The sequence below is a fragment of the Artemia sp. Qi Xiang Cuo genome, chromosome 1, assembly GCF_049724085.1.
Source record: "Artemia sp. Qi Xiang Cuo chromosome 1, ASM4972408v1, whole genome shotgun sequence".
Classification (NCBI taxonomy): Eukaryota; Metazoa; Arthropoda; class Branchiopoda; order Anostraca; family Artemiidae; genus Artemia; species Artemia sp. Qi Xiang Cuo.
The window spans coordinates 105,153,009-105,177,443 of record NC_142794.1 but is presented as its reverse complement, the minus strand read 5'-3'; the positions used below and the strand labels follow the sequence as shown (position 1 = coordinate 105,177,443).

The following is a 24,435-nucleotide window of genomic DNA, read 5'->3' as shown; positions in this document are numbered from 1 at the left end:
CTCTTTAGATTTCATCCACTACTAGATATTTTTCGACAATAACTTGTGCAGGTAGATTATCTGAATTCACAGTGTACTGATCCTGATGTACTGCAATGTCAGGGTCACATTTTCTACAGTAGAGTGTGACTTCACACTTGTCATATCTCTTTGTATAGTCAATGATATTTCCAATCATACCGGGATATGTATTCTCCCACTGATTACATTTATCATAATGACAATTGGAGCATAGGTGGCCTCTAGGATGAGAGTCACACACCTCTTCAAGGCAGGAATTACAACCTTTAATTTGTACACCATATCCTCTATGCAATTTACACGGGTTGCATAATCTACACTTTTCATCATACTCATCAATTATTGTGCAATTCTCACATGATGATGACCAGCTGCCCAGTGTGTACATACATAACGGACATGTATGGAACATTTTGTCATGTGTTGACACTCTTATTGCCATAATGAAACTGAGGTAGCATCAACAAAAATTGTCTCAGATAAATAGAAAGAGGAGTAAATCATCCTTGAGCACTAGCTTTCTTATGAAAAAAAAGTCCTAAATTTCAAAACTAATGTTTAAAAGTATATCCACAATATCATTTTACCGTGTCGTGATCAATATATCAATAAATTGTGTAAATTGCATTTGGACCACGACGTAGAAGCTTCATACAATAGTCTAATGTTGGAGAATCAGTTTTCATTATATCAACAAGCATTCCCTGAGAAAATATCTTCCTTTGAATAGACAACTCTAGAAAATCATCATCTAGAATCAAACGTTTTTCCATAAGAACTAGATTCCTCATGATTCGCTCTTTCTCAAATCTATCCATTTTTTAGAGTCCTAACTCTCTCACAACCAACTTCAGACTAACCAGAATTTTTTTTTGTACTCTAGAAAATATACGCTAGTCTACTAAAGAAAGAAAAAAATACCATTGATTTAGAAACAATTTTATTGAACATAATTACAATAATAATATTCACTGATGTATTTTATTCTCATCAATATATTTCGATAGGACATCTAATGCCGACCAAAGTTTATTGATATGGAGAATGTTCACTTTTCCAGCAAAACATATTTGCTCCTCCTGCTTAAACTTGATTAATGATATCACGTATCTAGCATACATACTATCCAATTCAAGGCATAGTCTACAGCCAACGGTTATTTCCACCGCTATATTGGCTACTCATATATCGTTGCTGCTGCTGCTGTCGGCTCTATCATTAATCTTCAATAGTGTAAATGCACCACTCATTTTTTCTCCACTAATATCCTCTCAAATAAACTATTCTCTCTCTGAATTCAATTCTCTTACTAATATGAACTACAATGAAAATTACTCCTTATATTTGAATCCAACTACTAATCAAGTTACTGTATACGGAGTAACCACCACTCTCTCTCTGTTTGACCCCAAAAAATGGGTGTTAACTCAGAAAACCCGTCTGGTAAGGCAAGTACCGTTCGTAGTAATAGGTGACTGACCCGTGGTATGCCAATGTACCGGCTAGACTACACTGTATACTCAGGCGAGAGGTAAGACAAATTACGCAATCACTGGTCGGATCTATTAATGCTTTACTACTTATGCGAATTGAACAAGTTTAAAAAGAACTAATAAATTAAACTGAAAATTTGACGTATAATGATATTAATTGCTGAAAGCTCATCAGTTCAAAATTTCAATTTAATTTTAATGTTTATTTTCAATAGAAATGAAAAACTTGTAATAAAACTGGTTTTCAGTAGAGCGTCATTGACGCAGTAGATTTTAGACTTTTACTGTGAGAGAAGGAGGCGATACCCGAACTCTTGTTTGTAGTGATTTTTGTTCGTTTCAAGCTTGATTTGCATATTTAATTTAAGTTTCACTCGTTATGTAAGGGGAACAACGCCTTGGCATTGCTCAATAGAACTGAACGCTAGGAGTTCCTATCTTAATTTTCATAAGTTGGCTATTGTTTTGTGTATTTTTTTAATTACCTTATTTTTTAATGTTTATATACAATTAATTTACTTGACATACATTTTTTTTTTCGCCTTTCAAACAATGTTTTCTTTAAGCATTGCGACACATCGAAAACAAGACAAAGAGCATTTAGATGTTTATTTTTTATTTTTTCAAGAAATGTGATTAAATAAACAATTTTTTCAAAACTAAAAGTAGGAAGTAACCTTGAAACTTAAAACAGTATCAAAACTCTATCCAAAGCAGTATCCAAACTCTTGTTTGTAGAGAAACTATATGCGTCTTGAACAAGTTTAAAAAGAACTAATAAATTAAACTGAAAATTTGACGTATAATGATATTAATTGCTGAAAGCCCATCAGTTGAAAATTTCAATATAATTTTAATGTTTGTTTTCAATAGCAATGAAAATTTTGTAATAAAACTGGTTTTCAGTAAAGGGCCATTGATACAGTAGGTTTTAGGGTTTTACAGTGAGAGAAGGAGGCGATACCCAAACTCTTGTTTGTAGTGATTTTTGTTGGTTTCAAGTTTGATTTGCATATTCAATTTAGGTTTCACTCGTTATGTAAGAGGAACAATACCTTGGCATTGCTCAATAGAACTAAACGCTAGGAGTTCCTGTCTTAATTTTCATAAGTTGGCTATTGTTTCGTGTATTTTTTTAATTACCTTATTTTTTAATGTTTATATACTATTAATTTACTTGACATACATTTTTTTTTCGCCTTTCAAACAATGTTTTATTTAAGCTTTGCTACACGTCGAAAACAAGGCAAAGAGCATTGAAATATCTATTTTTTATTTTTTTTTCAAGAAATGTGATTAAATAAACAATTTTTTCAAAACTAAAAGTAAAAAGTAACCTTGAAACTTAAAACAGTATCAAAACTCTATCCAAAGCAGTATCCAAACTCTTGTTTGTAGAGAAACTATAGGCGACTTGAACAAGTTGAAAAAGAACTAATAAATTAAACTGAAAATTTGACGTATAATGATATTAATTGCTGAAAGCTCATCTGTTCAAATTTCAATATAATTTTAATGTTTATTTTCAATAGAAATGAAAATCTTGTAATAAAACTGGTTTTCAGTAAAGCGCCATTGACGCAGTAGGTTTTAGACTTTTACAGTGAGAGAAGGAGGCGATACCCAAACTAGACCCCGGTGCCGCGCCGATGAGGGAAGACCGGCGGCGGGGGCGGGGCAAAAAACAGCCCGCCGCGCCGCGGGTAAGACGCCGGCGGCGCGCCGCTGGTGGATCAACGTTGACCGCAAACATTAATGTTTTCATCAGTGTTTCTCAAATCACAGCTTCAATTTACAACAGATTCGAGCCTATTCATGAGTTCAAAAATTCACAAGTCGCTGGCTGGAAACTGGTCTTCTTCGTTATTCATCAAGAGAAGTAGAAATCTGGTAGAAACGAAATGTCTGTGGCGTTTCAGAAACTTTGCATAATACGAGTAGTTGAAGTATCTATTAGCTATGTATTCTTAACATAAATAATTATCAAAATTAGTAGTTTTTTTCATCGAGCATTACTGCACATAAGACTTCAAATACTGTATCACAAAATTCGTCAGTTATCTGGGTGAAAACTTTGAATATAACTTTGACTTAGAAGCTTAATTTTTTCATAATGCCCTTTGCCTATATCTGTTTTGTCACATTTAAAATAGTTGAAATGGGTGACTTTGATATTGATTGTTTTTTGTTTTTTTTTTTGGATTCCTAAGAAGCCTTCTTGTACTAAAAACTGGTTTTTAATTACAATTAAAAAAAATGCATTTTAAAGTTTTTTTTGGCTTCTTTATAGAATATATGTCGTGTAGGCTAAGGCTGAACTGCTGCTTTTTTATCGCGTTTGGCTGCTCTTTTGGATATTATTCATTTTTTCTTTTGGTGATTCATTCCAAATTATAAACTGATAAATACCTAATATCAGTCAAATTATAAACTGTATCTAAAAGGAGTAAATTTATCAAATTGAAAAATACATGATGAACACTTCACATGAGAACACTTCCATAACAATGACACAAAAAACACTTAATAGTTTATTGGCTATGAAGAAAAATGAAGTACCAGCTATTTTCTTAGGTAAAAAATGAAAAGTTCATCCGTTTTAAGTGTAATTAAATGAAATAATATGCAGACTGAAGTAGCTCCAGGAAGATGTTGAAATGTTCATCCTAGTTCGTCACTTTTAATCCAAGCAAAATGTTAGGACACTTAGTATCAGTTATTGAGTTTAAGTTTTGATTTCCAAATGCTCACAAAAATTACTAAATTTATAAAAACTGCAAAAATGTTCATTGAGGCCCGACGGCATAGAGATTTCTTCGGTCACAACTCAGACTCAAATGTTTTGATACCTTCATGTCTGTGGGAATGTTCAAAGAGTTTCTTTTTAAAATAAATTCCACTCGTCCTTAGGGGTATTCAAAATGTGGTGCTTTTCTTCAAAGCTTTCAAAAAAGTGTTATAATATTCCAAATGTTACATTAGTGCATATTTTTGGTAATCATTTGTGGGGTGATCGAATTTTCTAAACCACTGTAGATACGTAAGAACGTTGCAACATCTAGCACCCGGAGGTCATAAGACTGTCAAAGACTCCTCCTTTAACCTCCCAAATTGAAAGCTTTTATTATGACCTTAGTGTAACTTGGGCACTGGACCAAGGGCGCCATTGTTACTCGAGCGCAACGTTAGGTGGGGATGTCGATATCGCTTTCGTCACACCAATTTGTTTAGTGTGAATCTGCCTGGTACATATGAATGAATGTTTTCAAAGTAAACCCAAGCAATTTATTTCAATCCAAAATTAAATTTTTAGGAGTAGTAGTAACCCAGGGAGAGATATCCCCAGACCCTGATAAAATAAAATGTGTTGAAAACCTCAAGCCCCCCAGAACTATGAAAGAATTAAGGGGAATTTTAGGACTTACTGGCTACTTTAGAAAATTTGTACGCAATTATGCCCAAATTGGGAAACCCCTCACGGAATTAACCAAAGGAAACTCCCATAATGTTACCTGGTCCCAGGAAGCTCAAACTTCCCTAGACCAACTCAAAAAGGCGCTCACTTCTGAACCAATTTTGTCACTCCCTGATTTTGAAAACGGAAAATTCATCGTTACCACTGATGCTAGCTCAAAGGGCATAGGCGCTATCCTTTCGCAAACAATCCCAGTAGAAAACCCTAACCCTCTACAGGGAACACCTAAACAAATAGAACAAGTTATATGCTATTCAAGTAAAGCTTTATCAAAGGGCGAAAGCAGTTATTCCGCCACAATCTTAGAATTGTTATCTATTATCTACCATTTGGACAAATTTAAGCATTATTTAATTGGTAGAAAATTCATATTACGATCAGACCATAAAATCTTGCAGTACCTGCGCACATTTAAAAACCCCACGGGCATTCTAGCTAGATGGATTATGAAAATCCAAGACCTAGGTTATGAATTTGAACATTTAAAGGGAAAACAAAACGCAGCTTGCGACTTTTTGAGTAGATATCCAGAAAATGGTCCGTCGGAAACCGAAGAAAATGAAGTTAATGCTTTCAATGCTAAAAGCAAACATGGATGTAAGAAAAACAAAGTCAAAGACGCAATAAAAGAAAATAAGATTAACTAATGTCCCTTATCGCTGGAAAATATAAAAAGAAAGCAAAAAAAAGACGAATTGTGTGTAGCACTAATTGATTATTTTGTGAATAATAAAGCGTTACAGGATAAATTCAAAACTCTTAGAAAAGAGATATATAATGTTTACTACGACCTTGATGAAGAAATACTGTGTAGAATTGTGACTGCTGAGACAAATAGAAACCAAACCTCGATAATACCTGTATTACCACAAAACTTGATAGGGCCTGCATTTGAATATTTTCATTCAGACACAGGTGGACATTTAGGAGTTATGAGAACGTTCCGTAAGTTGAAACAATAATTTTATGTACAATCGGCACTGACAAAACTTAAAGAATTTGTAAGTACATGCGAAGCATGTAATTTGAGAAAAATCACCCCAGCTTATCCAAATCCTCCAATGGGAAGGGTCCCGGTAGCAAAGTACCCCTTCGATATTATCTCATTTGACCTGTACGGGACAAATGGAGGCTTACCTGTTTCTAGCAGAGGCCATATGTGTATTCTTTCGGTTGTAGATCATTTTTCCGGATTTGCTTTTGCAAAAGCATTAAAAAATCAAGGTGCTTATGCCACAAGTAAGGCATTAGCAAAATTATTTTTACAATTTGGCATTCTTAATAAAATTTTGAGCGACAACGGGAGCAATTTTGTTGCAAAAGTAACAAAAGATTTAATGAGTTTTCTTAATATAGAGAAAATGGTGACAGCGCCGTACCATCCACAAGCTAATGGCAAAATAGAAAACAGACATAAAATATTTTCGAACGTTCTAAGTATTTATACGAAAGACAATAGGAGCGACTGGGATAAATTCTTACCTTATTTAACTAACTTACCTAACCCTGATTATTCCTAAACATCCAAAGGAAATCATTTTTTTTTACTTTTTGGTCTCGATTTTATATTTCCTTACTAGTAGATTATTTAGTCTCGACAGTATTATAACGACTCAGAAGATTATAAACAAGAATTCATAAATAGGATGAGGAAAACTTATAAAATAGTTAGTCAAGAATTGGAAAAATTTAAAATAAACCACGAGCTAAGAAACCACCCCAGAGTTAAGGGGAACATAGATTTCAAAGTAGGAGACTTTGTTTACCTAAGGAACGAGACGAAAACGGAAGGAAAAAAACTTTCCAACAAATATTCTGGACCGTACAGAATAGTCAAAAAGTACGATAATGAATATACCTTTGAAATGGAGAACCCCGATAGTGGAAAAACTTACAAGGCGCATGTTAGCCGAATAAAAACAGCCAAATTTCCAGAGAGATGGGTATTCCATCCCTCTTCGACTGATTCGTCAGATTCGGAAAATGAGCCCCCTAGGTCAAGATTGGCAGAGCTAAAACCCTTCAATTTTAAACATGATTATTTTGAAAATGAAAGTGATGAAAAAAACATCGAAGATTTTTTATCAAGGGGACATCTATTCAGTACAGAGACAAAACCCATAATACCAATAAGAAAAAAAAGTCCAAAAACTTCAAAAAATTACTAATCGGGAACCGTAAAAGACTTATATTCTACACTATCTCCAATAAGCCACTTCTTTCCAAATACGATTTCTTCCCCATCTCCCCCCAAAAGATTTCCAGACGATATGGTTTCCCCTGCAACACCAATAGAAAGGCCCCCGTCATTGCAGGAAGAATTAAACAGAGCTGTAGAAACCCCCGGTATAATTGTAAAGAAAACTCCTCCCAAAGATTTAACTAAAACAAACCTGCGAGAAGCTATGGATTTAATAAATTTTCCCATAAAAACGAGTCAAAGTACATTGCCCGGGAATAAACTCCAAAGGATGACCAGCAAGGTCAATATCATTATATAACTGTGTCCAAGGTCAAACCTAACCACGACTGGATGTGGACCTCACGGAGGGAATCCCTATTGCAAAGAATGCCCCATCCCCCTGAAGACATGGCCTTCAAACCCTGGAGGAACCCCACAAAAACTATCGAGTCCTCCCAAAGCTCTCAAGAATCTTTCAAATCTCCCGAGTTGAGAACTCAAGGCGAGGACTTAGAGAATAAACCTTCTACTTCCAGAGGAGTAGAAATTTACGAAGGAAGGGCAGGTGACACCTCAAAAAGTGCCACCTCTAAAAGTCCTAATCCGGATTCGTTGGAAACCAGTTCAGAAGAGTCTGATGGTGAATCGAAACCAAATAGTAGCAAAAGAAATAGGGAAATCAAGGCCGACCTCAGCAGCCGCACACGGTAAACAAACGAAATTAAAAGGCCAAGATTTTTTGAAAAAAAAATACAAAAATTTTGACCTTATTTCGCTAGACAACCCGAAAAAGAAAAAACCGCAAGAAACAGCGTAGAAAATAACGACACAGTCAGGTAGAACGGTTAAAAAACCTGACAGATGGAAATATCCCTAATTAATGAAAAGACAAATTTCAAAGATATGAATTTAACACCATAATAAATTCAAAAGTGTGCAAGTAAAGTTAACCAAGTCAATATTAATGAAAAAAAAAAAAAAATAAAATACCACGAGTACTGTCAAAACGTTGACGATCACAGAAAATAACCACCGATTCGAAGCTAGTGGTCTACCGAAAACGAGAACTCGCGTTGGACCACGTCTTGTGGGACGCCCGAGGAGGACTTCAAGGCCCATGATTGTTTTGTAATTTTTTTGTGTGTAAATGAACGTAGGAAGGGATATTTCTCAGTCCTTCAAGTGTAAAAAATTAGTATTTTTATGCCAACCAGGGCCAGTCAAAACAATACTTAAAGGTTGAATAGAAACTTCTGTGAGCTAGTTAAGTTTTCGTTTCTGAATCAGAATGCTTTGAAAGCGAAACAGAGAGTTTAGTTTCTTATAGCTCCGAGAAAAAAAAAGCGTTTTCATTTTATTATATTATATCTTTTACGTTTTCTTTCCTCGAGCTGTGTTAAAAGTTAATTTCATATATACAAAAATTACTTCTTGAATGTATACTAGTTGCGAAAAAAATTTAATTTCATTATTTTATATCCAGTGCGCATTAAATAAAAAATAGATCACTGTTCTCTAGTTCTGCGACAAAAATGTTCTTTAATCTAACTGGGTTATCTATTGAAGATCTTGTGCTCTAATTTTTGTGGCATATTTTCGCAAGTCAGTCACGTTATATCTTACCTATACTGACTCCGGTCTCCCTCGGATTTTACATTAAAAATCGACCCAAGTCCAAACATATAAAGGTTCCGTCCCCCCTACCGACCGCGTTATCATAGACAAAATCATAGATCCTATTCGTGTCGTTGTTATACTTGGTCATTGGACACCAGGTATAAGAACAACACGTAGGGACTCATATGGAATTCAACTTTTTTATCTAGAACGTGATCTAAATCGTGTTTTGCTCTATTTTTAAGTTTTTTAGTGTTTAGTCATCCTCTTTTTACTTGCCGTTTTGTTAATTTTTCTTGCTTAAAATATCAGTCAAATTCTTATTTAACTATTCTAATAATCAATTCGTACTCAATTTTTACTTTAATTATTTATTAAAATATAATCTCTCAATAAGTTATTAATTAAAATTCAATTATCTCAATTAAACTATTTAGAACCCGATAATTTATTTAAGTTAGACTAAGGTTTATGTTTAACTTGAAAAGACTGTGCTTCATTTAGCGAAAAACGTTTATTTTTGTAAAAAAAAATTTCCTGTTTCCCCCTTTTTTAGTTTATGCGAAATTTATCTGAGCAACATGTACATTAAATTATCAAATTCTGATATAGTGACTACTAAAAAGATTCTCTCTTGAGTTCTATATATCTTCACCCCCATTATACCCGTACAAATTTCCGCAGGTTATAAGTTTATTTTGACAGAGCGAATTTTTTTTTATCAGCTGAAGTAATCACGACTAAATCGGAGCGTCGGGTATTTTGAAAAGAAGTTTAGTTTTTAAACTATGCAAATCAGTAGGCTATACCCTTATATCTGCCAGCTTTGTAAAATCAAAAAAAACTACCAGTACAGAAGCGTCTAATTATATGAAATATTTTATCTTAGTGCAGATTATAATTATTTTGGGCTTACACATTGCTCATTCGTGTGTTTCTTACTCGAGTAATATATGTACTAATAGCCAACTATTGGTAACTATAACCAGACAACCTATTGGTACATTTATATTTAGAATTTCACTGTAGATGTGGAATTGTATATGGATAATAATATGGATAATTTTAAAACCATTGGATCAATTAGAATATATGGATTGAAACACAGTTAATGTCCAAGGGCGACTAAGTAAAACAAACAAGGAATTCCCTACTAATGTGAAGGTGTTTCTTGCTTAACGGATTCTAATAAGACTTTAATATAATATTTATTTATTTAGTGCTGAAGGATTTGCTCAAACAAGAGCTTTCTAAAAAAGATATTGATATCATTGCTTCATTACGCTTATATTCTTTGCCAAGCATTAACTGGAATCTACGGAGGCAAGCTCGGAATCCTGCATCTAATTACCTCATTTAAAAGGCGAATACGAGACACCAATGTTGACTTGCAACTACGGAAAAATCCTGAGACTAAAAACCTCTGCATTTCAGCCGTAAAACCCGAAATCCCATGAGAACGTCTAAGCCTAGAAACAGGGAGGACATTACAAAACAAGTGGGTAGAGGGGTCACCATTAGCCCTTGTTATGTCTTGGTCCCTCATTGTAGTACCGTTTGCGTAAAACAGTGTGGTTATGACGTTGCACATGCGTTTCTTATACAGCACGGACTTGCGTGAATAATGCAGGCATGAAAAAAATATTGTAAAATTAGACCTCAAACTTAACAATGTAGGGTAAATTATGTTTATTTAATATTGATATTTTCGTTATCCAAACAAATTTGAAGACATTTCTGTTTTAGATTTTCATTTTGAGTACCAATATTAGTGTATTTATTTAATTCTGTCTCATAGCTAAGAAATTATAACCCAATTAATGCGTGAATTATTGTATGTGTATTTACTTAAAAGAACATGTGATTCTACCGCGTTGTTTTTATTACAGGAAAGTAAATGGACACTTTGGTCATTGAGTATTACAATAAACTGCCCAGTACAGATACAACCCAGTAACATCTATTTTATCATATCTCAACCAACGAAGAGTACTCACCATAACTCCAGGCAACTTCATCCCACCTTCGTCCGCGAAAACAACAGTTGCCTTCGATCGTCGTTTCTTCGACTATGAACCATATTATGTATCAGGTAACACTATATTTGAACCTCAGTATCAAGTGCTTTAACGAACTATAACGAACGCTGAGAAACCCATCGGCCAGTACAAGATATAAATACGTAGATATCGCTGTTGATACTCACTATGGACCCCAGAATAATTTGACAGTATAGTGATGATATTTGAAGCTAAACGATATTAAACGATATTTGAAGTTAAATGACACTTAAAGACATTTGAAGATATTTGAAGGAGAAATTAAAGACAATTTGAAATTTAAATCTGAGAACACCATCGAGAAGTACAAGATAAACGATATTTAAAGACATTCGAAGTTGAAATATACTTAAAGACATTTGAAGATATTTGAAACTGAAGTTAAATACAATTTGAAGTTTAATTCTGAGAACCCCATCGAGCAGTACAAGATAAACGATATTTGAAGTCAAATGATATTTAAGGATGTTTGAAGTTAAATTTAAAGACATTATATTAAAAGAGTCACCATAAAATGACGACAACCTGTTTAAAAAGGCACAAATTAAAAATTTTACGCAATAATACATTCTCTATGTTCCCAAAAAATCCTAAAAAAAAAAAATTATATAATGAGAAGAAAAACACCAACATCTGTAGTGGAACAAATAATTTCTCAGTTAATTTTTAGAACGTGGCTTGTCAGTCATTTCCCAATTGACCATCAGGGGAAACTTACAGTGTGAAGACACCTATACTCAAACTGTTCCATGAAGAAACTATCACATGAATGCTTCATAATTTTTGCCAGGACATAAGGAGTGAAGAACGGTAATTTAAAACGAAAGGGTGTAGTACCCTAAGGACACGATAGGTGACGAATAGATGTGAAGCTACATGTGTTACTTTCTAACAGCTTTGACGATTCAAACATCTCAAGAGTGAAAGTGCTTTAATGTTATCAGTTTATATGTTGAACAAAATATTTTATGTTATAAATCACTCCTGCACTTACCACAAATATAATCAGGTGTAATATTATCAATCTATTCATTCCGCTGTGTGTAGAAAGCATTTATTGCGTCATTTATACAAAAAAAAAAACTAATGTAAAAGTAGAATATTCCCAACCTTATTGGAAAAGTAAAAGTAATAATTGTTAGATAAAGAAAAAAAAATCTTTAATACGGTATCTGACCTAGCGCCAAAAACAATCATAGTCCGGTAGACGAATCTTAGATAGGGATTTATAATAAAATCAGAAAAATAATTGAAAAATTTCAAAACTAATGATGGGCAGTTACTAATGATGGGGCGTCATTATGTCATGGTACGGTTGATAAGTACCATGAGTAAGATGTGATGTATTTGAAATACCAAAATAAGTTCCTTTCTAAAGATAATTCCGATTTCTTACAATTAAGCTAAATCTAGTCGCAAAAAATGAAAAGTCCTTAATCAGCAAAAAGAGAAATTGCATTTCTAGCTTCAGTCAGACAACGGCGCTAGTCGTTCGAATTTCGCTAAGAAAATAGTAGCAAAAAAAAATGCAACGCATAAACATTTAAAAGGAAGTTTAAAAGGCAAAAAAACTGTGTGAACTCCTGAATCATCTGAAATATCCTTAAGAGATTATTGGACGAGGATTCGTGTCCTTGGGGCACGTGAGCCAATGGCAGGCAGTCCCTACAGCGCAGGACGAAAGAACTGCGTTTGGGCGTGGGGTAAATGTGTTTTTAATTTTAATATGAATTCAGACCTGAAATGATTCGTACCGCAAATAATCTCGGTCACCATTGTTGTCATTGAAGTGACCCGTTGTTGCACAACTAAGCATGTAAGTTCAATAAATCTATTGTCTTTTTATATGTGTTTATTTCTCTTATATGTCTGAGTCTAGTCCGATAATAGGTAATTAGTTCGCCAGTCTCCAAGGTAAATGCTCCCAAAGGAATCTGATCTCCAGATAGCTCAAGACATAAGAACCCATATTTTTATGTCTACATATTCAATTTTCTCTCATTAATTGAGAGCGGCGCTAGCCTAGTTGACACAATCTCCAGCGCTATAAGCGGCGCTATCGGAGAAATTACTATTGCCACAAGTAGCAAATCTTTTCCATTACTACAAATATTTCTTCAATGGTACACCAGCCTGAATGGTTAAAATCCAATAGCTCAGATTTAAGGTCTTAGTCCACCAGCCTGAATGGTTGAAAGCCACTAGCTGAGAATTTGGGTCTCAGTCCACCAGCCTGAACGGTTGAAATCCACCCAAAAAAATTATCCTAAATTCTTTTCTCACCTTAGCAGCGGTTAATGGAAGCTTTAGGTAGTGAATGACTAGACTGTTGCTCAAGCGCTAACCATCTCCCATCCATCAATCACGCTCAATTTTTCTTTTCCATATTGACCCCCTCATATAAAGTCTGTGGATTATCGGCTGAGGTTCAGGATTCAAATTTTTATTTAATTTTTAAACAAAATGTGAACATTTTAAGAATTGGGGTCTGAAGTCCACCAGCCTTGAAAATCCAATAGCTCATAATTGGGGTCTCGGTCCACTAGCCTGAAAGGTTGAAAACCAATAGCTCGGAATTGGGGTCTTAGTCAACTAGCCAGAATTGTTGAAGTCTACTAACTAAGAATTGGAGTCTTAGTCAACTAGCCTGATTGGCTGAAATCCACTAACTCAGAATTGAGGTCTCAGTCCACCAGCCTGATTGTCTGAAATCCACTAGCTCAGAATTGGGGTCTTAGTCCACCCGTCTGAATGGTTTAAATCCAATACCTCAGAATTAGGTTCTTTGTCCACCAGCCTGAATGGTTAAATTCCACTAGCTCAGAATTGGGGTCTTCGAGTCCACCAGCAAAAATCGTTGAAATCAATTAGCCATTTGATCTTATCCGATACACTCAACGGCGGTCCACCGCCTCCATCTTTAACCATCACTAACCCCAATTATTCTTTTCATTTTCAGAAGGGGTCTCATGTCCACCGCTTACATCGCTAACCATCGCTAACCCAAAAAATTTTTTTCTTTTTATTTTAAAATGTTACAGTTAACTACAACTAACTTTAGACTATAGATATCTAATGACTAAATAATTTCCATATTACTGATCCGTTTAAGAATAATGAGAACTTAGTCAATATAAAATCATATTGTCTCTTATCATGAACATAAACGCAGCAGTACTTTACAGACAATAAGATTAGAAAAAGGCACATTAAACAAGAAAAATCAACTTCCTTCTCAGTCCAGGATGCTGAATGTTTGAAAACTACTAGCTCGTAATTGAAATCTTAATCCACCAACCACGGTGGTTTATATTAAATAACTCAGAATTCAGTTTTTGATCAACCAGACCGAATGGCGGAAATCCAATTGCTCAGAATTGGGGTTTTAGTCAACCGGCCTGAATGGTTGAATTCCACTACCTCAGAATTTGGGTCTCAGTCCACCATCCTGATTGGTTGAAATACAATACCTCAGAATTTGGGTCACAGACCACCCGCCTGAGTGGATGAAATCAACTAGCCATTTAATCTCATACCATACACTCAGCGGTGGTCCACCGCTTCCATCGCTAACCATTGCTAACTAAATTATTTTCTTTCATTTTCCAATGAGGTCCCATGTCCACCACTTCTATCGCTAGTCACCGCTAACCCAAAAGTCTCAGTCCATCAGCCTGAATGGTTGAAATCCATTACCTGATAAATAGTGTCTTATTCTGTCGGATTAAAAGGTTGAAATACGATAGCTCATGTTTGGGTATTCAATCAAGTTTTTAGAATTGTTGAAAATATCTACGTAATGCATTGGGTCTTTACCCACACTCCTTACTTTTAGAAATTCACATGATCGTATTTGGGGTATCAGTCAACCAGCCTAAATTGCTTAAAGCAAAGAGGTGACAATTTGGGTCTCAGTCCACCAGCCTGAATGGTTGAAATCCACTAGCTAAAAATTGGGGTCTTATTCCACCAGCCTAAATGGTTGAAATCCACTAGCCATCTCATCTCATACCACACACTCAGCGGCGATCCACCGCTTCCGTCGCTAACCATCGCTAACCCAAATTTTTTTTTTCATTTTCAAATGGAGTCCAATGTCCACCGCTTCCCTCACACAAGCCTGATTTTTGGGTTTCAATATAATTGTACCCTTATAATATGCTTCTCTCAACCTAGTCTTTCTCCAATCATCTTCCAAATAGTACCTATTTATTGGCTCAACTCAGCCCCGCAATCTGAGCAAATTTCAATTTTTCAAGTTTTAGATCATTTGCCTGGGACTCTGGGCAGGTTTGGCGTTCACAAAAATTGTTCCAAATTTCGCTCTCACTCACTCTTGCACTTTTTCGCGGATATCTAATGCCGTGAATAATTTAGATTGTTGCTCAGGTAGTGACCCTTTGTTAAACATATACCAACAATATTTTATTTTTCATTTTCACATGGAATCCCAATTTAGCCCATATCGCTCGCTTAACATTCAAGCTTCTCTCTTCGGGATGGGCGGGGAGGGGATGTCCGTCGTCTCCAATCACTTTCCAAAAAGTATCTATTCATTGCCTCATATCAATCCAGCATTCTGAGCAAATTTCATTTTTCACTATTTTCAATATATAGTGACCCCCTCATATAAGGTCTGTGGACTATTTGATTATCTGGGCTTTATTTGTCAAAGCCTGAATGCTAAGCGATGGACGTAAGGGCTAGATTGGGACCCAATGTGAAAATGAAAAAAATATTGTTGTTATGCGTGTAAGCTGAATGCTAAGCTATGGGCATGGGCTAGATTGATACCCCTTGTGAAAATGAAAAAAAATATTGTTGGTATGTGTGTAGCGCATGCATGGTTACTGCTAGGGCAACAGTCTAACTGTTGACAGTTTTAGGTATCCGTGAATAAGTTCTAAGGAGAGAGTGGAAGTTAAGACAATTTTCGGAGGTGCCCACCTCACCTGCCCAGAGCTTCAGGCAAGTGACCCTAAACTTGAAATAGTGGAAATTGGCTCATATTGCTTAACTGAGCTGAGAGAGACAATGAATAAATACTATTGGGAAAGCGATTGGAGACGCTGGGCATCCGTGAACAAGTGCTAAGCTGAGAGAGGAATTTGGGGCAATATTTGCGGGTGCCCACCCACCCAGAGTCTCTGGCAAGTGACCCAAAAATTTTTAAAATTTGTGAAAATTTAAATTTTTTTTTCAGAATGGGGGGCTAAGCTTAGGCAACGAATAAGTACTATTTGAAAGATAAAGATGGCTTTAAACGATTGTTTGCCTGTTATTTCAAGCAAATTTATGGTCCTATGTCAATTTTAAATTCTTGGGCATCTTTCTTAAGACCATAGGCGGGCGTACCTTGTTTGCCTCTCATTACAGGCAATCTAACCGTCTTATGTCAATTTCGAATTCTTGATCAGCATGCCTAAGACACTAGGCAGGCATGCCTTTCCAAAAACTAACCTGACAAGTATGTGTCCACTAAGAGAGTCATGCATACTCCTGCCATTTACCCGTGCCCCAGCCATTTAAACCTTTGCCTCTCAATTTCTTGGTCCATCTGTTTTGGCTTTTCTCCGTCTACAATTACCCAGCGTCTTGATCCAAACTATGCAACCTATTGTAAAATACTTGATAACTTCAATTCAAAATTAACGGACTCGGTCGAGGTCTTTGCCCTTTACCTCGTTTTGAAAAATACTCTCCCTGTGTGAGCGAAGCGCACACATAGGTCTCCAAAAAAAAAACACTATAATTACTGCCTGGGCTTGGCAAACAAATAGACAGAGAACGGAATAGTTTTTATTTCCGTTCACTGCCCGTGTCAAGAGATTCAACGAGTCTTGACACTCTCGCCGAGTCATCCTAATTTTTGCTACCCATACAATGGGCTTAGAATGACCCCCCTTCATTTTTGAGAACTTTGTACTCACTCGTTTTACTCTTCATACACAATATTCCCCTACGACCAACACTTGAAATTCATTCAAGTGAATTTGGGGGACTTTCCCGCTGGCAAGACAAATCTCCCGGTCGTAGGCTTAGACTCAGAAGATCTCAGTGTATATTTCTGCCGTACAGTTTATAACATCTTGGCCGGTACCCTAATCGTCTACAAGTGATTTTGGCATTCAACCTTATGGAATATTTGATTTATTTGACGGTGAAGCTGCCCTGTCGGCGTCTCCCGAGGGTAAGAAACCGCCGAGCCTTGGCTCCGAAGCACTAGCACCCATTGCTAAAAGCTAAGGGACAAGTTACGTTTAGCCACCAGTGAGTCCGAACACACGGTACCGTTATGAACTCCAGGACAGATTCTACCTTCAAAGTCTTTCAGGTATAATCACACGGATGTAGCCTCGCACCATTTGCCGTTCGACCAAGTGCAAAACCAAATGTCCGAAACTACGGTTCCTTTTGTCCTTCGCAGGATTACTATAGCAACGGCTTTGAACGTATGTAGGGTAAAACTAACCTGTCTCACGACGGTCTAAACCCAGCTCACGTTCCCTGTAGTTCGATGATTCATCCTACACTTGGCAAATACTGCTTCGCAATGATAGGAGGAGCCGACATCGAAGGATAAAAAAGCCACGTCGCTATGAACACTCGGCCATCACAAGCCAGTTATCCCTGTGGTAAATTTTCTGACACTTCTTGCTTAAAACTCTTAAAGCCAAAAGGATTGATAGGCCGTGCTTTCGCAGACTTTACTCGTACTGAAAGTCGGGAGCAAGCCAGCATTTGCCCTTTTGCTCTACGGGAGATTTCTGTCCTCCCTGAGCTGGCCTTAGGACACTTGCATTATCATTTGCCAGATGTACTGCCCCAGTCAAACTTCCCATCCGGCACTGTCCTCAGCACGGATCGAGAGCGCCCCCCGCTGGTGGACTCCCTTGACACTACAAACAAGTCCCCAAAGGGCCTTGCCTCCGCTTCACTGAGTAAGTGAAGTGACCATGAAATTAATGGTATTTCATTGCCAAAGTTACAATCTCCCACTTGTGCTACACCTCTCATGTCACTCCACAATGCCGAACTAGAGTCAAGCTCAACAGGGTCTTCTTTCCCCGCAGACGTTACCAGGCCCGTTCCCCTGGCAGTGGGTTCGCTAGACATTAGATAGGGACACTGGGAATCTCGTTAATCCATTCGTGCGCGGCACTAATTAGATGACAAGGCATTTGGCTATTTTTGCTTGAACATTTGTCTTCTGGCCGCAACCTTGGTCCTAGAACCTAAGACTACAACTAGGAGGAGAGAGTACCTGCGCACCTGTACTCACCAATACAGCTCGAAGGCTCCAATCTCTAGACTCACTCCTTCTAACTAAGGAGTGAGCTCACCCTGCGCAGGTTCTCAACTGAGCCTTATGAGGGTTAAAATGCCGGCCGGTCTGGGTTGACAACGGGATTTCACTGTCCTGTGCCAACCTAGCGGCCCCAAACGGTCCTGATCAGCCCAATCCCATAAGGGGAGTGGACTCTGACGTACTAACGTTTAAATTAGAAAAGAACAAAGATAGGAAAGGAAAATTCAAAAGTCTATTGAGAAGAAGCCTTACAAAGCCGCCGGTTTGGTGAGATACCACTGAAAGCCTGATAAACAGACCTGCCCTAGAAACTCCACTCTCTGGAAGCCAGGTCCCAGCTATAACTTTGCAGCACCCGTCATCCACATACAGACCCGCCCAGTATCGGGTGTGGCCATATGGACCCCGCCTGTGGTCCATCTTGTCTCAGTCTCAGTGTCTTGGGAAGGTTCTTGTCTTTTGAGGCCGAACCTACTGCCAGACCGTCCCCCACCTCTTCTAAGAGAAGGCGATCTGTCCCGAAAGAGCAGTCCCACATCTGCCATAGGCACCCGTCCATGACCTCCGAAGAGATCTACCCCTACTTTTGGACGGTGCCGTATATGGGAGTGAAGCAAACTCATAACTGGCTTGTTGGGTTTAGCGGAAAATATCCATAGGAACAAGTCCGTCCAACGTCCAGGAATTTCTCTAGTAAATCCCTCATATGCGATCTTTCGAATATTAGCAGGGGTTCAGAATCCAAATTTTTAATTGATTATTAAACGACAATGAGACCTATTCATAAGGGTAATTGCAAGTCCACCAGTCAATGATTATTTACTCTACTAGCACTCTCCTCTATCTCCATGCCTTTAACTGCGATCCACCGCTTCCATCGCTAACCACCGCTAACCCAATTTTTTATTTTTTTATTTTCAAATGGGTTCCCATTTCCAAGCTTCCATTCCAAGCGTTAACCATCACTAACCCAAAAGTCTCAGTCCACCGCCCTAAATGGTTTAGATTCAGTAACTAGAAATCAGGGTCTCAATCAACAAGCGTGGAAGGTTAATATCCAGTAGCTCAGAACTGGGGTCTCACTCAACCAGCATAAGTGGTTGCAATCAATAAGCTCAGAATTGGGGTCTTAGTCAACAAGCCTAAATGGTTGAAACTCAATAGGTAATAACTAGTTGTTTATTCTACCTGCCTGAATAGTAAAAGTCCATTGGCTTCTAATTTAGGCCTTTGTCCACCACCTTAAGTAGTACAATTCCACTATATCTGAATTTGAGTGGCATTTAAAAAGCTTAAATGAAAGAAACCCACTAATCCTCTCATATTCTACGCTAAGTTTAGTAGTAGTCGATTGCTTCTATATCAAACCATGACTATCCCAAATTTTTTTTTTAATTTCAAATTGGGTCCCAAGTCCACTGCTTCCATCGATAACCATCGCTAACCCAAAATTTGTTTTTCCTTTTATTTTCAAATGTTACAGTTAACTACAACTAACTGTAGACTATAGATATCTAATGACTAAAATAATTTCCCTATTACTAATCCGTTTAAGAATAATAAAAGCATAATCAATATAGATTCTTATTGCCTCTTATCATAAACATAAACGCAGCATTATTATACAGATAATACAATTAGAAAAAGACACATTAAAAAAGAAAAATCAACTCCTGTCTCATTCCACCAGACTGAATTGTAGAAGACTATGACCTCGGAATTGGGGTCTTAACCAAACAACCTGAAAGATTGAATTGTAATAGTTAAGAACTGGGGTTTCTGTTTAATCGCCTCAGTGATGAAAACCCACCTCCAAGTGTCATCTCTAAACTCTTTTTTATCACCTAAAGTGACTATTAGCGATTTTGGATAGTGATGGATATAACTTGTGTTATAGTATTGACCATCCACCCGTTGATACGTTCGTTAAATTTTTCTTTTCTATAGTGACTCCCTCATATGAACACTTTCTAATATTGACAGGGGATCATAGTGCAAATTTTTAATTAATTATTAAATAAAATTTGGACATTTTCATAAGGTTAGTTTCATGTTAAGAGGCCTGAATGGTTGAACTCTACTAGCCATTTCCTCTCTCACGTTGTAGTCAACTTTGGTGCATCGCTTCTAACGTTTATCATCGCTAACCCATTTTATTTTCCAAATGGGTTCTCGTGTGCAATGTCTTCATTACTAGCCATCACTAACCCAAAAGTATCAGTCCACCAGTCTGAATTGTTGAAATCCACAAGCTCAGAATTGGGGTCTCAGTCCACAAGCCTGAATTGTTCAAATCCACTAGCAAATTTATGAAATCAAGCAAATTTATGGTTCTATGTCAATTTTAAATTCTCGGTCAACCTTCTTAAGACGATAGGTGGGCGTGCCTTGTTTGCCTCTCATTACAGGCAATCTAACGGTCTTATGTAGATTTTTGAATTCTTGATCAGCATGCCTAAGACTCTAGGCAGGCATGCCTTTCCAAAAACTAACCTGACAAGTAAGTGTCCAATAAGAGAGTCATGCATACTCCTGCCATTTACCTTTGCCCCAGCCATTTAAACATTTGTCTCTCAATTACTTGGACTATCTGTCTTGGATTTTCTCTGTCTACAGTTACCCAGCGTCTTGATGCAACCTATGCAACCTATTGCAAAATACTTGATAACTTCAATTCCGTATTCAAGCTCATGGGTTCTATGGAGATAATCACGTGATAAAAATTTCTATGAAATATTTATGGACGTGAGTACTCCTTGAATAATCACGATAATCGTGTGGTGAAGTTTTTGTGTCCCTTTTCATAGAACGGGTGCTCGTGAAATCATCATGATTAGTATTATTTAAAAATAAATGGATATTTAAAGAAATTTTAATATTAAAAAAATAGATTTTAAAAAAATATTTTATATATTTTGATATACTTTAATGTTTGTATTTCATTTATTTTATCTGATATGCTTCAACTAATATTCTAATATTTAATACTTTAGAAATATTTAAATTTCGAAAATATGACTTAATTGACCTAAGTTTCCATCCTTCCTTGTAGGTCACTTTAGGGCCTCTTCTTTCACCAGTCTATTGATGTAACTCCTGTATGAACTTCTTTCCTGTGCCAGGTGGCGAAGGTGCGGTAATTTAAGCGGTGAGAAGTTGTCCCTCCGCGTCTTTCGGGGGGTGGAGGGTGCTCTCTAGGTTGAGGACCATGTACCCGTCCTTTAATGGCAAACTTTGGGAGACGAGTGCTTTCCATACTTTGTATGTGTCCTAGCCATCTAAGCTGCTGCAGTTTTACTCTGTCGAGAATGGTTAGTTTGACCTTGAAATTACGGAGAAGCTTGATGTTGGAGATTCTATCATAATAAATGTTACCGGCAATACGTTGTAGTGATTTTCTTTCATAGGCAGCTAGTCGGTATTGATCATTTGTTTTTATAGTCCAAGATTCCCAGGTATAAATGGTGATAGAAGTGTTGAGCAAGTTGAATAGCCTCACCTTAAGCGTTGTTGACAAGTTCTTGTTCCTCTAGATAAGCATCAGACTATCAAAGTTGGATTTTGCAAGTGCCAGTTGTCTCTTGATGTCTTTAGAGTGGTTATTGTCGGAGGTGAGTAAGCTACCGAAGTATATAAATTTTTTGACCCATTCCCCGTTATCACGTTCAAGCTGGAGGCTGTAGTTTACCTGAGAATGAGGTTTATGTGAGTAGTGCATGGATATCGTTTTCGAATTGTTAATTGTCATTCCAAAGACTTTAATGGTTTTGTGGACGATGTCGATCTAGGGTTGGAGATCATGGATTAACTCACAAATTAGGGCTGGACTATTGGTATAAGGAAGTTTGTCTATTTTCTCCTGCAAGGGCACCGGACGTGCTATCCTTGACTACAAGGAATGCGGCTAAAAAGAGATTGAAGAGTTTCGGTGATAGCAAGCAATCTTGTAGAACAGTGGCTGATGTCTCAAATTCTTTGTAAGACCTTCTCTAGTCATAACACGGCTCCTGAACCTGGTGTATATGCCCCTTATCAGTGAGACCAAATTAGGTGGACAAGAGTATGAGACCAAATTCTTGTCCTAAAGTGGGCAAGAATGTGCCATAGACCTCTCCAGACGAGGTCAAATGCCAGTTTAAAATCTTCAAAAAGGAGTTAGATACTGCGCTTCAAGATTTGTTTTCTATAATCTAATGATGTGAATTCGACGGATGTGAAAATCTTATTAACCATGGACTTGCTCGGTTTAAAACCCACTTTCAATTCTGAGCATATTACTTGGATGCGTCTTAGCAAGGCTCTTGCCATGATTTTAGCAGCTTGGCTTGGTCAAACTTATTGGTCGGTAGCTGCCATAGACTGCTTTTGAGCCTTTTATTTTGAAATATATTTAAAATGTATTATGTAGGAAAAAAAATTTTTTTCTCTGATACTGTAAAAGCACTTTCTGTCTAAAGCACTGTGCAATCGTTTCTGTTTCTCAATCTTTTTTCAAAGTTCTGTGTACATAAGGTGCTTCCTGCCCATAAAGAAAAGACAAAATTGCAGTTGCAAAAATGACATTCTTGGTAAAAAAAAAAATACAATTTATGTACTGAAATAATATTACTATGGTTTATTAATATATAATAAATAATAATTTATCTATCATAAATACTATTTTAAAGAACTGTTATATTTCTTAATTCTGTCGGTTCTCCTTCGGAGTTTTCCTATAAAAATTTTTTTTAGAAAAATAATGCTTATTTCTTGAACTTCTCCGATTTAAAATACATCTCCCTCTTAAATATTAGAACTGCATGATATACCATATTTGTAGAAATGTTTTTTTTGAAAATGCAACCAAAAGCACAGTCTGATTTTCCCTGTCAAATTCTTCATCACAATAATAATAACTTGGGAACTAAAATCTAAATTGGAGTATGGGTAACTTAGAAGATTTAACTGGCGCTAATGTAGACACAAAAACTGCCAATGCAATCTAGTGTTTCTTGGCCTTTCTGTAATGTAATAGTAAAGTAAAATAAGAGTAATTGGCAAAGTTAATTTGTCATATTTGTCTGATCTCAGTTTCCGAAATAATAACACAGTTACAAAGTTTGGCCCTAGACGATTGACCAAGAAGAATTATCCTCAGCACTATGTCATCCTTCATCCGCAAAATGTGTTCTAGCCATCTTAACGTTGATTTCACTGTAGCCCTAGAAAGCGGGATTGAGTCAAATTTTTTGTGTTGATTATTGTTTGAGATACGGTTTGTCAATTGGGTACCCAAAGCAATCCGTAAGCAATTTCTCTGGAAAATAACTTGCAAATCCTCCTCCGTATTTTGGAGTACCCACGCCCTAGAACTATATTTGGCCACTATCATCGGTGTAGCTTCCAATATTCTAGTCTTGATTTGCTACTTGGATCTTTCTCTGCTTCCAAACTCTTCAACCGTGAAAACCACCCTTGGCCTTGGGTATACTTTTAACATCTTCACAGCACCCACTATTCTTACTAATAATACTACCTATGTAAGTGAAGCTGTCCACTTGATTGATCTTCTCGTTATACAACTTTACCTCTTCACCTTCTCTTATTCCTAGTCTTAACAGCTTAGTCTTCTTAATTTTAACTTTCAAATGTATTCTTGCTCGCTGAGCTCTCGGAACTTCTAAAAATTCATTTATTTTTCTAACACTTTTATCTAGGATGCTTAAGTCACCAGCTTAATTTGAGTCTAGGAGGGTTTTACCCCATATGGTTTCATATTCTACCCTTGCCTTTGCTGTTCTCCTTAGATATACATTTGTGAGACGCTTTACTAACGGGTTCATTTAAAAAAAAATTAATGTTTTTTTTTTATAATATGTGGAATTTATATTCACATTTGTCCTTAGTTGTCGTGGAAAAAGAGGAACAATCTGGGACAGTCGACGTCAAAACAAAAAAAATCGGTAATCTTTCAGTTGGGGAGGTCATAACCAGATTTACCAGATTGGTCAAGACAGTGGCAAAGAGTGAAGACAGCGAAAAAGTGTTTTTAATGGACTCATAGTGTTTAAAACTGGTTTTTAGTGTGTATTTTTAACTATATATTATACATTTATACTATTTAACTATATATTTATACTATAAGTTACGTAATTTGCCTAAATTGTTTAGAAACAGTATTTGTTATTAAGAAATATACGGAATTTTTTGGGGATAATTGTATGCGATGAAGGGCGGGGGGATTTTCCAATGGAAGAATTCAATTTGGGGAGGATAGTTTGCGGGGCGAATTTTCCAGT

General features: G+C 36.7%; 2 pseudogenes across 1 annotated transcript in view; one reads left to right on the top strand and one right to left on the bottom strand.

The window, feature by feature from the left end:
• LOC148957060 (signal recognition particle receptor subunit alpha homolog) overlaps window positions 1-24,173 on the top strand; it is a 394,596-nt pseudogene extending 370,423 nt beyond the window's left edge. The window contains exon 4 of the transcript XR_016142488.1: window positions 24,043-24,173. The product of XR_016142488.1 is annotated as a signal recognition particle receptor subunit alpha homolog (transcript). The remainder of the gene's footprint in view (window positions 1-24,042) is intronic.
• LOC148957061 (large subunit ribosomal RNA) lies at window positions 16,868-17,926 on the bottom strand (annotated as a pseudogene).
• Window positions 24,174-24,435: the final 262 nt, after the last annotated feature.